This window comes from Papio anubis, chromosome 16 (assembly GCF_008728515.1).
Source record: "Papio anubis isolate 15944 chromosome 16, Panubis1.0, whole genome shotgun sequence".
Taxonomy (NCBI): Eukaryota; Metazoa; Chordata; class Mammalia; order Primates; family Cercopithecidae; genus Papio; species Papio anubis.
Genome location: NC_044991.1, coordinates 376189 through 391730, shown reverse-complemented (window position 1 = coordinate 391730; position 15542 = coordinate 376189). Strand labels below are relative to the sequence as shown.

The 15542-nt window shown below is 48.0% G+C and overlaps 1 protein-coding gene across 1 annotated transcript in view; it reads left to right on the top strand.

The window, feature by feature from the left end:
- The window catches only part of PPP6R2 (protein phosphatase 6 regulatory subunit 2), a 96792-nt gene that overhangs the window by 778 nt on the left and 80472 nt on the right, over nucleotides 1–15542 (top strand). The window lies entirely within an intron of this gene.

Below are 15542 nucleotides of genomic sequence, written 5' to 3'. Positions count from 1 at the left end.
TCGAATACTGTTCTTCCAGTTGTTCCTCTGTCGCCCATTGTTTCGGTTCTTCGGTTACCGTTCTCTTTAGTTTGTCCTCGAAACCGTTGTGTTCTCCATTATGGACTCGGTTTGTTCTCGAAATTTCGGTGCCAGGTTCTCCGACCGTTTCTCGAGTTATTTGTTAAGACCTCGACAGGTTCCTTTCAGTCAGTGTCCTCTATGTCAGTGCCCCCAGTCAGTTCCCCAGCCGTTCTTCCCATCAGTGCCCCTCCAGTCAGTGCCCCCCAACCATGCCCACTCCAGTCAGTTCCCCCAAAACAAAGCCCCTTAAGTTGCCCTCTCCCAGTCAGTTCCCCTGTGAAGTCAAGGCCCTCTGTCAGCTCCCTCCCAGTCACGTTCTCCCTCAGAGTCCCTCCCCAGTCAGTCAGTGCCCCCAGTCAGTGCTCTCCTTCTGTTCCCCCAATCTCACACCAGTCAGTGTTCTGATAGCCAGTCATTGCACCTCACCCATCAGTCCCCACCCCACCCATCAGTGCCCCCCACCGTCAGTGCCCTTGTAAGTCATGCCCCTCCCTTCGGTCAGTGCCTCCACACTGGTTGCGTTCCATCTGGCCGTTCCCACCGCCAGTCCAGTCTGCCCCATCAGGTACCCTCAGTCGAGTCCCGTGATCCTTAATCCCCCATCAGCCAGTGCCCCCACGGTTATTTTTCTGTCACATCCCCATCAGTGTTCGTGCACTCCCACCCGCACGCACCAGTCATCACTGACTGTGAGCATCCCTCCCCTGCCAGTGCCCTTTCCCACGTCCCAGCTTCAGGACCCTTCTGTCACAGTTCCCACCTGTCACTTCCTCGATCTTTCTCTCTGCTCGCGCCCCCATCAGTGCTCGTGCTCGTCAGGAGCCCCACTCGTCGCAGTTTCATATGTGTCCCCTGTCCTGCCTGTTAGGTTTTTCCCTCTTTGAGTTATTTGTTGTTCCCCGAGCTTTTCTCGATAAGGTTTGTCCTTTGTCGACCGATACCTTTGTTCGTGAAGATCCGTCGCCAGAAACTTTACTTTTTCCTCTGTTTGTTGAACTTTTGCCATTAATTTCGGATCCACCATTGACTTTCCAACACCACTCCTCTTTTCCTGCCACGTTCCCCGTCACTGCGTCAGATATCACCAGTCATCTGCGACCTCACCTTACCCTGCACTGTCCTATTCCTTCCATCCCCATCATCTCTTCCCTCACACCTGTCACCTTCCCCATGCACCTTACTGTCCTCTCACCTGCCACTCTGCGTACTCGCAGCTTCACTATCTGCTTCGTCCACTCTCTTGTTACTGACGCCTCCCAATTTGCTGCTCATTCCCTGATCTCTCAGCACCAGCTCCCCCAAGTCTGTCACTTCCATTTATTTAGTCCCTGCCTCTCACTGCAGCCCCCCCTTTGTCGCTGATTTTGTTCTAGACCCTTCTCCTGTGTCTTATTCTTTCATCCACCCTTCCCTCATGGCCTCTCTGCCATGCTGTTGGCTTCTCCGTGCCCCGGCAATTGCTGACACTATCGGCTGTTCACCTCTTTTTGATGTCCCTTCCTTTCTGGTTTATCTTCCCGTTGTTTTTATTTTTTACTTTGAAATGTTGTGGGTACACAATCAGTGTATGTATCTCACCCCTTTGACTTTTCTAGCTCATTTCAGTTAATCTCTGGAATGTGAGAGGCAGCTAGCTTTTGAGACAAGTTGGGGGACAGAGTCTCCCAGGCTGAGAGGACAGCACATGCAAAGGCCCTGAGGTGGGAAATTTTGGGTGTGATATCCCCCAGGAACCTAGATAAGACTGATGTGCTTACGGTAAGGGGAGAGAGAGGCAGGAGCCTGGGCTAGAAAGTTGGTCTTCTCATTAAGCCGTTCCTTGCAGCTGTTAGTAGGGAGTTGAACCTTGAGTCTGAGTTGTAGGAGAAACCTGGCCTGGAGGTTGAGTTGGAGAGTGCCATGATCATATGGACATTGGCACGTGAACAGGAGGTGGGGGTGAGATGAAATGTTGGGAGGTGGGTGTAGTGATTGTAATGGTTTAGACCTTGGTGGTGGATTTAGGGAGATATTTTGGAGGTAGAGATGTTGGGACTTGTTGATAGATGAGAAGAGAGGCGTGAGAGAATGAGCGGACTCAGGGTAATTTCTGGGCTTCTTTTTTCCTCCCAGCCCCGTCAACCCTTCTAGGCTTTTTGATGGAACAAATGGGTGGATAGTAGCACTGTTTATTGAAATAGGGAAGCTGAATTAGTCAGGGCTGGGAGTGTTATTACAGTTTGGAAGTAGAAAGCAAGGCTTTCTCTTGGCTGAAAATAGTGGACGTCTGAGAAGTCCAAGGGTCACTAGGGAGAAAGGGATCTGGAACCCAGAGGAGAGGTCAAGCTGTAGGTGTAGAACGTCATCATGGGGATAAGGTTTAAAGCCTTGGGAATGGGTATTTGTTAAAAAGCACATGGGCTGGGTGCAGTGGTCCACGTCTGTAATCCCAGCACTTTGGGAGGCTGAAGTGGGAGCATCACTTAAGGCCAGAGCAGCCTGGGCAACATGACAAAATCCTATCTCTACAAAAACAAAAAACAGGGCCTCGTATGGTGGCTCACGCCTGTAATCCCAGCACTTTGGGAGACCGAGGCAGGTGGATCACCTGAGGTCAGGAGTTCTAGACCAGCCTGGCCAACATAGTGAAACTCCGTCTTTACTGAAAATACAGTAGGTGGCGGGTGCCTGTAATCCCAGCTACTCAGGAGGTTGAGGCAGGAGAATTGCTTGAACCCGGGAGGTAGAGATTGCAGTGAGCCAAGATTGCGCCATTGCACTCCAGCTCAAGGACAAGAGGAGACTTCCTCCTCAAAAAGCTGGGCCTGGTGGTGTGCACCTATAGTCCCAGCTACTCAGACGCCGAGGTGGGAGGAGAGTTGCTTGAACCTGGGAGGTGCAGGGTGCAGTGAGCCGAGATCACGCTGTTGCACTCCAGCCTGGGCGACAGTGTGAGACCCTGTCTCAAAAAAAAAAAACAATAAAACACAGACTGGGCGTGGTGACTGGTGCCTGTAATCCCAGCACTTCGGGAGGCTGAGGTGGGAGGAACACTTGAGGCCAGGAATTCTAGGCCAGCCTGAGCAACATAATGAGGCCCCATCTATGCCAAAAACAAATAAAAGCACACCCACAAAAGCAGAATGTGGCCAGGCATAGTGGCTCACGTCTGTAATCCCAGCACTTTGGGAGGCTGAGGCAGGTGGATCACCTGAGGTCAGAAGTTCGAGACCAGCCTGGCCAACATGTTGAAATCCCGTCTTCACTGAAAATACAAAAAATTAGCCAGGCGTGGTGGCAGGTGCCTGTAATCTCAGCTATTCGGGAGGCTAAGGCAGGAGAATTGCTTGAACCTGGGAGGTGTAGGGTGCAGTGAGCCGAGATCACGCTGTTGCATTCCAGCCTGGGCAACACGAGCGAAACTACATCTCAAAAAAGAAAGAAAGAAAGAAAAAAAGCAGCTGGGCGCAGTGGCCCACGCCTGTAAGCACTTTGGGAGGCCAAGGTGGGTGGATCACCTGAGGTCAGGAGTTGGAGACCAGCCTGAACAACGTGGTGAAACTCCGTCTCTACTAAAAACACAAAAATTAGCCGGGCGTAGTGGTGCATATCTGTAATCCCAGCTATTCGGGAGGCTGAAGCAGGAGAATTGCTTGAACCCAGGAGGTGGAGGTTGCAGTGAGCCAAGATCGTGCCACTGTACTCCAGCCTGGGTGACTCCGTCTCAAAAAAAAAAAAAAAAAGAAACCGTTTTCTTTGCTCATTCATTAGAAGCAACTCCTCATCTCTTTTATCCTGAGATTGCAGCAATTCAGTCACATCTTCAGGCTCTACTTCTAGTTCTGTTACTATTTTTTTTTTTTTTTTGAGACAGAGTTTTCCTCTTGTTTCCTGGGCTGGAGTGCACTGGTGTGATCTTGGCTCACTGCAACCTCTGCCTCCCAGGTTCAAGCGATTCTCATGCCTCAGCCTCCTGAGTAGCTGGGATTACAGGTGCCCACCACCATGCCTGGCTAATTTTTGCATTTTCACAGAAACGGGTTTCACCATGTTGGCCAGTCTGGTCTCTGCAACTCCTGACTCTCAGGTGATCCACCTTGGCCTCCCAAAGTTGTGCTGGGATTACAGGCGCGGAACCACTGTACCCCGCACCTGAGATGTATTTCTTTCTTTTCTTTTTTTTTTTTTTTTTTTTTTTTTTTTGAGATAGAGTCTCGGCCTGTTGCCCAGGCTGGAGGCAGTGCCTGGATCTCAGCTCATTGCAGTTCACTTCTCACGGGGTTTTCATTCTCCTGTCTCAGCCTCCCGAGTAGCTGGGACTACAGGGCGCACCACCTCTGCCTGGCTAGTTTTTTTGTATTTTTAGTGAGACGGGTTTCACTGTGTTAGCTAGGATGGTCTCGACTCTGACCTCGTGATCCGGCCTGGCCTCGGGCCTCCCAAAGTGCTGGGATTATGGGCTTGAGCCACAAGGCCTCGCCTGAAATGTGTGTTTCTTAAATTATAAGACTTTGAGAGTCAGAATTACTCCTTGATCCATGGGCTGCAGTATGGAGTATGTTAGCAGGTATGACAACATTAATCTCCTTGTACATCTTTATCAGAGCTCTTGGGTGACTAGGTGCATTGTCAGCAGTAATATTTTGAAGGGAATCTTTTTCTGAGCAGTAGGTCTTAACAGTGGGTTTTTTTGTTTGTTTGTTTGTTTGTTTTAAGATGGAGTTTTGCTCTTGTTGCCTGCTGGAGTGTGTGGCGCTGACCTCGGCTGGGATCAAGAACCTCTGCCTCCCAGGTTCAAGTTTATTCTCCTGCCTCAGCCTCCCTAGTAGCTGAGATTACAGCTGAGATTCTCAGCTGAGATTACTGAGATTACAAAGTAACGTAATCCCAGTGCTTTGGCAAGCCGAGAGGGGCGGATCATGAGGTCAGGAGATTGAGACCATCCTGGCTAACACGGTGAAACCCCATCTTTACTAAAAATACAACCTGGGAGCCACCACGCCCAGCCACCGTTTGCTGTTTCACCTTGCATTTTATTATGCCAATAGAGTGGCTTTTTTTTTTTTTTTTTTTTGAGACTGAGTCTGGCTCTGTCACTTCAGGCTGGAGTGCAGTGGCCGGATCTCAGCTCACTGCAAGCCTCGGCCCGGTTGCCATTCTCCTGCCTCAGCCTCCCTAGTAGCTGGACTACAGGCGCCACTCCGTCTGGCTAGTTTTTTGTATTTTTAGTAGAGACGGGGTTTCACTGGCTAGCCAGGATGGTCTTGATCTGCTGGACTGGGTGATCTGCCCGCCTCTGCCTCCCCAGTGCTGGGATTACAGGCTTGAGCCACCGTGACCCGCCTAGAGTGGCTTTTGAGGAGTCTGCTTGCCGCTTCAGGGCGGGAAAGCAGGTCGGATCTCAGCTCACTGCAAGCTCCTCAGCCCGGTTCACGCCATTCTCCTGCCTCAGCCTCCCCGAGAAGTTGGGACTACAGGCTCACCACCGCCTCGGCTATTTTTTTTGTATTTTTTGGTAGAGACGGGTTTCACTGTGAAAGCAGCTGTGATGGTCTCGATCTCCTGACCTCGCGGATCCGGCCTGCCTTCGGCCTCCCAGTGCTGGATTATGGCTTCTGGCTTCACTGCTACCAAGTCTCCTAGAGTGGCTTCTAAGTTCTAATATGAACCAATTCTGCTAGCTTCCAGCTTTTCTTCTGCAGCTTTGTCATCTCTGTCATCCTTTGTAGAATTGAAGAGAGTGAGGGCCTTGCTGTAGGCTATTGAAGCCTGGTTTGGTCTTCTCTCTAAACCATTAAAACTTTCTGCAGGCGCTGGGTGTGGTGTCTGACACCTGTAATCCCAGCACCGTGTGAGGCTGAGGCAGGTGGATCGTGAGGTCAGGAGGAGACCATCCTGGCCAACATGGTGAAACACCTTCTCTACTAAAAATACAAAAATTAGCTGGGTATGGTGGCACGTGCCTGTAGTCCCAGCTACTTTGGGAAGCCGAAGCACGAGAATTGCTTGAACGGAGGAGGCAGAAGTTGCAGTGAGCTGAGATCGTGCCACTGCACTCCAGCCTGGTGACAGAGCGAGACTCTGTCCCAAAAAAAAAAAAAAAAACAGCTTTCTGCAGGCTAGGCATGGTTGCTCACACCTCTCATCCCAGCACTTTGGGAGGCTGAGTGAGGAGGATTGCTTGAGCTTGGGAGTTTGAGACCAACCTGGGTAATATAGTGAAACCTCATCTCTACAAAATATCAAATGTTTAGCTGAGTGTAGTGGTGCTACACCAGCTACTGGGGAGGCTGAGGCAGGAGGATGGCTTGAGTCTGGGACATCAGAGCTGCAGTGAGCTATGATTGTGCCACTGCATTCCAGCCTGGGCAACAGAGTGAGACCCTGTCTCCAAACAGAAAGCAACCTTCTCCATATCAGCAGTAAAGCTGTTTTGCTTTGTTATTATTTGTGTGTTCACTGGAGTAGCAGTTTTAATTTCCTTCAAGAACCTTTCTTTGGGCTTCACAACTTGGCAAACTGATGTAGGAGGGCTAGCTTTTGGCCTGTCGGCTTTTGACATGCCTTCCTCGCTAAGCTTAAGTGTTTCTAGCTTTTAATTGAAATGAGAGACATGTGATTCTTCCTTTCGTACAGGATTAATACACCTAATTTTATTACTGTTGTGTCTCAGGGAGTAGGGAACCTTGAGGAAAGGGAGAGACTCAGGGAAATGGCCGGTCAGAGCATACGCGGCATTGGCCAGGCGCGGGGGCTCACGCTTGTAATCCCAGCACTTTGGGAGGCCGAGGCAGGCAGATCCTGAGGTCAGGAGATCGAGACCATCCTGGCTAACATGGTGAAACCCCGTCTGTACTAAAAATACAAAAAAAAATTAACCAGGCATGGTGGCGGGCACCTGTAGTCCAGCTACTCGGGAGGATGAGACGGGAGAATGGCGTGAACCCCGGAGGCGGAACTTGCAGTGAGCCAAGATCACGCCACTACAGCCTATGCGACAGAGCAAGACTCTGTCTCAAAGAAAAAAAAAAAACGCAACATTTATTAAGTTTGCTGTCCTATATGGGCACGGTTTGTAGTTCCCCAAAACAATTACAATAGTAACATCAAACATCACTGACCACAGGTCTCCGTAACAGATAAAATAATAATGAAAAATTTTCAAATATTGTGAGAATTACCAGAATGCAACACAGAGACACGAAGTAAGCACATGCTGTTGGCAAAATGGTGCCTGTAGACTTGCTCCACACAAGGTTGCTACTGACCTTTAATTTGTAAAAAACCTGTGAAGCACAATGAAGGGAAGCACGTTAGACAAAGTACACCTGTATTGTTTTGTGTTTCATAGATGAGGAAATGGAGATAAACAGCAAGTAGGTGATAGAGGCAAGATTTGTACCCCAGGTAGTTTGATTCAAAAACCTCTCCCCTTTTTTTTTTTGTTAAGGAAAAGGCTAACTTAAAATATTTTTAAAAAATTTTAATAGATTCTCTAGAAGAATAGAGGAAGAATAAAGAAAAGCGAATAAATTTTGGAATCATAACGATAACTGATTATGTATCAGGCATTTGTGTGTGTGTTCCTGTTTATGTTCCAACACAATTTTATTTAGAAAAGCTGACTGGGAGGCTGGGCGCGGTGGTTCACGCCTGTAATCTCAGCACTTTGGGAGGCTAAGGTGGGCAGATCACCTGAGGTCAGGAGTTTGAGACCACCGTGGCCAACATGGTGAAACCTTGTCTCTACTGAAAGTACAGAAATTAGCGGGGCATGGTGGCACGTGGCTGTAATTCCGGCTACTCAGGAGGCTGAGGCAGGGGAATCGCTTGTACCCAGAAGGCAGAGATTGTAGTGAGCCAAGATCACGCCACTGCACTCCAGCCTGGGCTACGGAGTGAGACTTTATCTCAAAATAAATAAATAATAAATAAAATAAAATACTTGGGACTAGAGGAGTTTCTGATTTCAGATTTTCTCAGATTTACCAGTGGAACATCCCAAATACGGAATCTGAAATGCTCCAGTGAGTGTGTCCTTTGAGCACCATGTAGATGCCCAACAAGTTTTGGGTTGGAGTGTTTTTTTGTTTTTGTTTTTGTTTGTGTTTGTGTTTTTGTTTTGCCTAGTCAAGTGAAACACTGGGAGTCTGGGAGTGGAGAAGTAACAAAAACATCTGTAGCCAGGCACGGTGCCTCACGCCTGTAATCCCAGCACTTTGAGAGGCTGAGGTGGGTGGATCACCTGAGGTCAGGAATTTGAGACCAGGCTGGCCAACATGGTTAAACCCCGTCTGTACTAATAATACAAAAATTAGCTGGGCATGGTGGCAGGCACCTGTGATCCCAGCTACTCGGGAGGCTGAGGTAGGAGAATCGCTTGAGCCTGGGAGGCAGGGGTTGCAGTGAGTCGAGATCATGCCACTGCACTCCAGCCTGGATGACAGTGAGACTCTCTCTCATACACATACACATACACATACACATACCATACAAATCTGTAACTGGTTTTGATCAATTAGTTGTAAAAGCTACTGCACCTGGATCAGCCTTTGTTTTTTTTCTTTGTTTTGTTTTGTTTTTTTTTTTGAGATGGTCTCATTCCATGTCACCTAGGCTGAGTGCAGTGGCACAATCACGGGTCACCACAGCCTTGACCTGCCAGGCTCCTGAGTAGCTGAGACTACAGGTGCCTGCCACCATGCCTGGCTAATTTTTTATTTTTTGCAGAGAAAGGGCCTTGCTCTGTTGCCCAGACTGATCTTGAACTCCTGGACTCAAGCGATCCTTCCACCTCAGCCTCCCAAAGTACTGGGATTACAGGCGTGAGCCACTGTGCCTGGTCCAGGATTTCAGTTTCACGATTTTTGGATTAGAGATACTCCTTCTATATTGGAAATCATGTTATATCCACATACAGCAAGCAGCGTTTTTTGAGACGGAGTCTCACTCTGTCGCCCAGGCTGGAGTGCAGTGACGTGATCTCGGCTCACTGCAAGCTCCGCCTGCCAGGTTCACACCATTCTTCTGCCTCAGCCTCCCGAGTAGCTGGGATTACAGGCGCCTGCCGCCATACCCAGCTAATTTTTTTCTATTTTTAGTAGAGACGGGGTTTCACTGTGTTAGCCAGGATGGTCTCGATCTCTTGACCTAGTGATCTGCCCTGCTTGGCCTCCCAGAGTGCTGTGAGTAGAGGTGTCAGCCACCGCGCCCGGCCCTCTTCTTTAAAATGAAAAAAAAAAAAAAGAAAAACACCTTTTTAAAAAATTTTTTCTTTTTAAAAAAATATACACATAACACATAATAATTGTACATATTTATGGGGTACATAGTGGTGTTTAATACCTATAGTGTATGTCCCTCTTTTTAGCACAGAATGTACAGTCTTTCTTTTTTTTTTTTTTGAGACAGGGTGTCACTCTGTCACCTACGCTGGAATGCAATGGAGTGATCATTGTTCACAGCAGTCTTAACCTTCCCAGGCTCAGGTAGTCATCACACCTCAGCCCCCCAAGTAGCTAAGACTGCAGGCACACACCACCATGTCCAGCTAATTTTTTGGTGTTTTTAGTAGAGACGAGGTTTTGCCATGTTGGCCAGGCTGGTGAAAATTCTTACATTAATACAAGTCTTTTCTGTGGACATATGTTATTTCTTTTGAGTAAATAGGAATAGAAGTGCTGGGTTATAATATAGATGTATGTTTCACTTTTTTAAGAAACTGCCAGTTTTCGCCTGGTTGTGGTGACTCACCTGTAATCCCAGCACTTTAAAGGAGGCTGAGGAGGGTGGATCACAAGGTTGGGAGTTCGAGACCAGCCTGACCAACATGGTGAAACTCCGTCTCTACTAAAAATACAAAAATTAGCTGGCTGTGGTGGCCGGCACCGTAATCCCAGCTACTCCAGAGGCTGAGGCAGGAGAACTGCTTTAACCCGGGAGGCAGAGGTTGCAGTGAGCCAAGATTGCGCCACTGCACTCCAGCTCGGGCGACAGAGGGAGACTCCGTCTCAAACAAAACAAAAACAAAACTTCCTGTTTTCCAAACTGGTGCCATTTTGCGCTCCTACCAGATGTGCGAGAGTTCCTTTTCTTCTTGTCTATGACAGCACTTAGTCTTTTTAATTTTAGCCGTTCAGGCAGTAGTGGTATCTTACTGTGGTTTTAATTTGCATTTGTCTGATGAATTATGATGGTGAACAACTTTTCAGGTGCTTACGGGCCATTTGTGTATTTTTTTGTGAAGTATTAATATCCACGCTTTTACCCACTGTTTATTCATTTTTAGGAGTTTACAAAAATAAATTCTGGTTACAAGTCCTTTGTGGTGTGTGCATGTGTGTATGTACACACATAGTGAGGGGAGGAAGAGGAATGGGGTTAATTTTTTTTGTAGTACGAGTTGCCTATTTATTTTCTTTTTTTTTTTTATTTTTTATTTTTATTTTATTTTTGGGAGCCCAGTCTTTCATCTATCACCAGGCTGGAGTACAGTGAGCGATCTCATCGCTGCAACTCACTTCCGGGTTGCGCCATTCTCCTGCCTCAGCCTCCCGGTAGCTGGGACCACAGGCGCCGCCACCACCTCGCCCGGCTAATTTTTTGTATTTTAAGTAGAAGGCGGGGTTTCACGTGTTAGCCAGGATGGTCGATCTCCTGACTTCGTGATCCGCCCGTCTACGGCAAGTGCTGGGATTTACAGGCTTGAGCCACCAGCCGGCTTTATTTTCTTTCTTTCTCTCACCATCTCTTTTCTTCCCTCCCACTCATAGCTTTCTTTCTTCTTCTTTTCCTTTCTTTTCTTTTTTCTCTCTGTTTCCCTCTCTCCTTCCCTCCCTCCCTCCCTCTCTTCCTCCCTTCCTTCCTTCCTTTCCTCTCTTCTTCCCTTTCTCTCTCTCTCTCTCTCTCTCTCTCTCTCTCTCTCTCGATGAGGTCTCACTCTGTCACCCAGGCTGGAGTGCAATAGTACAGTAATGTCATCATAGCTCACTGCAGCCTCAAACTCCTAGGATCAAGCAGTCTTCCCACCTTGGCCTCCCTGGCTAATTTTTTTTTTTTTTTTTTTGAGAATAGAGTCTCACAGTGTCTGGGCTGGAGTGCAGTGGCACGATCTCCACTGTGACCTCCGCCTCCCGGGTTCAAGCGATTCTCCTGCCTCAGCCTCCCAAGTAGCTGGGATTACAGGCTCCCGGCACTACGGCCCGCTAATTTTTTTGTATTTTTAGTAGAAACGGGGTTTCACTATGTTGGCCAGGGTGGTCTTCAACTCCTGACCTTGTGATTCGTCCTCCTTGGCCTCCCAAAGTGCTGGGATTACAGGTGTGAGCCACCGTATCTGGCCCCTGGCTAATTTTAAATTTTAATTTTTTGAGACAGGGTCGCACTTTGTTGTCTAGACTAGAGTGCAGTGGCGTGATCATGGCTCACTGCAGCTTTGACCTCCAGAAGCAGTCCTCCCACCTCAGCCTTCCAAGTAGCTGGGACCATAGGCACAAGCCACCACACCTGGATAATTAAAAAAAAAAATTGCCGGGCGCGGTGGCTCAAGCCTGTAATCCCAGCACTTTGGGAGGCCCGAGGCAAGCCCAGTTACAAGGTCTGGAGATCGAGACCACGAGTGAAACCAGTCTCTACTAAAAATACAAAAATTAGCGGGCGTGATGGCCGGCCTGTGGTCCCAGCTACTCGGGAGGCTGAGGCAGGAGAATAAGAAGCGTGAACAGGAGGCCAGAGCTTGCAGTGAGCGAGATCCCGCCACTCCAGCTAGGCTGACAGAAGCGAGACTCTGTCTCAAAAAAAAAAAAATAAAATAAATAAAAAATAAAAAAATTATTGGTAGAGATGGGGGGTCTTTCTGTGTTGCCCAGGGTGGTCTTTAACTCCTGACCTCAAGTGATCCTGCTAGCCTCCTGAGTGGCTCAGATTACAGGTGTGAACCACTGTACTTAGCTTCTATTTATTTTTGTTTTTCCCTTTTTTTTTTTTTTTTTTGAGACAGAGTCTGGCTCTGTCGCCCGAACTAGAGTGCAGTGGCCTTGATCTCGGCTTACTGCAAGCTCCCACCTCCCTGGTTCGCGCCATTCTCTCCTCAGCCTCCCGAGTAGCTGGGACTGGCCCGCCACCTGGCCCGGCTAGTTTTTGTATTTTTAGTAGAGCCGGGGTTTCACCGTGTTAGCCAGGATGGTCTCCATCTCCTGACCTTGTGATCTGCCCATCTCGGCCTCCCAAGTACTGGGATTACAGAGGCGTAAGGCCACGTGACCCATTTTTTTTTCTTGTTCTTTTTTTTGAGGCAGGTCTGGCTCTGTCACCGGGCTGGAGTGCAGTGGCCAGATCTCCAGCTCACTGGCCTCCGCCTCCCGGGTTCCATGTTCTCCTGCCTCAGCCTCGGTAGCTGGGACTGAAGCCCGCCCTTCGCCCGGCCCCTGGATTTTTTTGTATTTTTAGTAGAGACGGGGTTTCACCGTGTTCGCCAGGATGGTCTCCATCTCCTGACCTTGTGATCTGCCCGTCTCGGCCTCCCAAAGTGCTGGGATTACAGGCGTGAGCCACCGCGCCCGGCCCATTTTTTCTTATTTCTTAATGGTATCTTTTGATGAACAGAGCATTTTAATTTGGATAAAGTAAAACTTTACCAATTTTTTCTGTTATGATTATTTTGTGTCTTAAGAAAATTTTGCCCGCACCAGGTTGTGTAGATGCTGCCCTGTGTTTTTTGTAGCTTTACAGCGGTAGCTTTTGTATTTAGGTCTGTCATCCATCTTTTTCTTTTTAACAGTTTTATTGAGATAAAATTAACGTATGATACACTATACATGCTTAAAGTATAAGATTTGATAAGTTTTGGCGTATGTATACATTTGTGAAATCATCACTATAGTCAGGATAGTAAACGTATTCACTGTCCCCCAAATTTCCTCATGGGCCATTAGGATTCTGTCCTTCCACTGTTTCCTTTCCCTCTTTCTCTGAGCAACTGCTGGTCTCTTTTCTGTGTGATCCATCTTGCTTTCATTTTTGTGCGTGATGTGAGGTGGGGTCGGGATACATTTTTCTCCGTATGGATAAGCAATTGTTCTACCATCATTTGTTGAAAGGATTCTCTTCTCTGTTTAATTCCATTGGAACCGTTGTTACAAATTAATTAAACATGTCTATAGGCTTATTTCTGTTTTTTGTGTTCCATTGGTTTATTTTTCTATCCTGTGCCAACACCACAGTGTCTTGATTATTGTAACTTAATGGTGTATCTTGAAACCAAGTAATGTAAAGCACCGCTCACCCCTCCTCCCCACTTTTTTTGAGCCAGAGTCTCGCTCTCTTGCCGGGCTTGAGTGCAGTGGCGCCGTCTCCGCTCACTGCAACCTCCACCAACTGGGTTCAGGCGATTTTCCTGCCTCAGCCTCTGAGTAGCTGAGATTACAGACGCCAGCCACCACACCCAGCTACTGTTTGTATTTTAGTAGAGATACGGTTTCATCCTGTTGGCCATGCTGGTCTTTTTTTTTTGTGGGGGGGGATGGAGTCTTGCTCTGTTGCCCAACCTGGAGTACAGTGGTGCTATCTCGGCTCACTGCAAGCTCCGCCTCCTGGGTTCATGCCATTCTCCTGCCTCAGCCTCCCGAGTAGCTGGGACTACAGGCGCCCGCCGCCACGCCCGGCTAATTTTTTCTATTAGTAGAGACAGGGTTCCACCGTGTTAGCCAGGATGGTCTCCTGACCTCATGATCCGCCTGCCTCGGCCCCGTCTCGGCCTCCCAAAGTGCTGGGATTACAGGCTTGAGCCACCGCGCCCGGCCGGCCTCCCAAATTTCTGGGATGACAGGCATGAGTCACCACACCTGGCCTGTGGAGTGTTTTTTTGTTTTTGTTTTTGTTTTTTTTATCATGAAAGAGTGTTAGATTTTGTCAAATGGTTTTTCTGGTCACTTGGTTTTCGTCCTTTATCCACATGTGATATGTTAAATTAATCGATTTTCAGGTGTTAAAGCAACCTTACATTCTTGGGATTAACTCCCCCATGGTGTGGTGTATAATCCTTCTATATGGTTGGATTTGGTTTGCTAGTGTTTTGTTGAAGCTTTTTACATCTGCCTTCTTACGAAAGATTTGTGTGTGACTTTCTTTTCTTTTGATGTCTTTGGTTTTGGTATCAGGGTAATACTGGGACCTGTAGAATGAGTTGGGAAATTTTTCATTTCTTTTACAGACCAGATTTCTCTCCGGGATCATTTTCCTTCAGCTTGAAGCACTTCCTTCAGGATTTCTTGTAATGTGGAAATGATGAGGACAAATTCCCTCAGCTTTTGTTTGTCTTAAAATGTTTTTATTTATATTTCTGGTTTCAAAGGATATTTTTGCTTGATATAGAATTATAGGTTAACAGCTTTTTTTCCTTTCAGCACTGTTTTTTTTTTTGAGATAGAATCTTGCTCTGTCATGGAGGCTGGAGTGCAATGGCACAATCTCGGCTCACTTCTACCTCCACCTCCCAGGTTCAAGCAATTCTGCCTCAGCCTCCCAAGTAGCTGGGACTACAGGTGCGTGCCACCACGCCCGGCTGATTTTTGTGTTTTTAGAGAGATGTAGTTTCACTATGTTGGCCAGGATGGTCTTGATCTCTTGACCTCATGATCTGCCTGCCTTGGCCTCCTAAAGTGCTGGGATTATAGGTGTGAGCCACCATGCCTGGCCTTTTTTTTTTTTTTAGGAGAGACAGGGTCTCCTCTGCCGCCTAGGTTGAAGTTCAAGTGGTAGGAACACATGATCATAGCTCACTGCAATCTTGAACTCTCAGGCATAAGAGACCCTCCTGCCTTAGTTTCCTGAATAGCTAGGACTCCAGGTACACGCTACTGCACCTGGCTAATTTTAAAAAAGGTTTTTAGAGATGGGGTGTCTCTGTGTTGCCCAGGCTGGTCTTGAACTCCTGGCTTCAAGCAGTCCTCCTGCCTGGGCTTCCCAAAGCACGGGGATTATAGGTGTGAGCCACCATGCCTGCCCTGTTTTAACCCCTGTTCACCAAGGAGCTGCAGAGAAGCTGGCAGTTAGCTGCATTGTTAGAACTCGCCTGACACCTGTTGGGTGTGAACCAGGGAGCTGACCTGTGCTTGTGCCCACTGCTGCCGCTCATGCCAGTCTCTCTCAGGTCCGGCACTGTGTGGAGTCCATCAGTGTCTGTGCCAGGGAGCTGACCTGTGCTGCTGCCCACTGCTGCTGCTCACGCCAGTCTTTCTCAGGTCCGGCACTGTGTGGAGTCGATCAGTGTCTGTCTTCTCTGCTAGACGTCAGCTTCCTTGGGGCATGACTAGGTTTGTCCCACTATTAGCTACATTTGTTGCTGAATGAACTGACTGATGCCCAGTGTCCTCTCTCTCGGCTACTATGGACAGTCAAACCTTTAGGAGCGCTTCAGGAATTTGACTATCACTCATCCTGTTGACTGCTCCACTTCAAAGACTTCTCTCTCCTCGTGATCCCACCATCTCTAAGCCTATGGA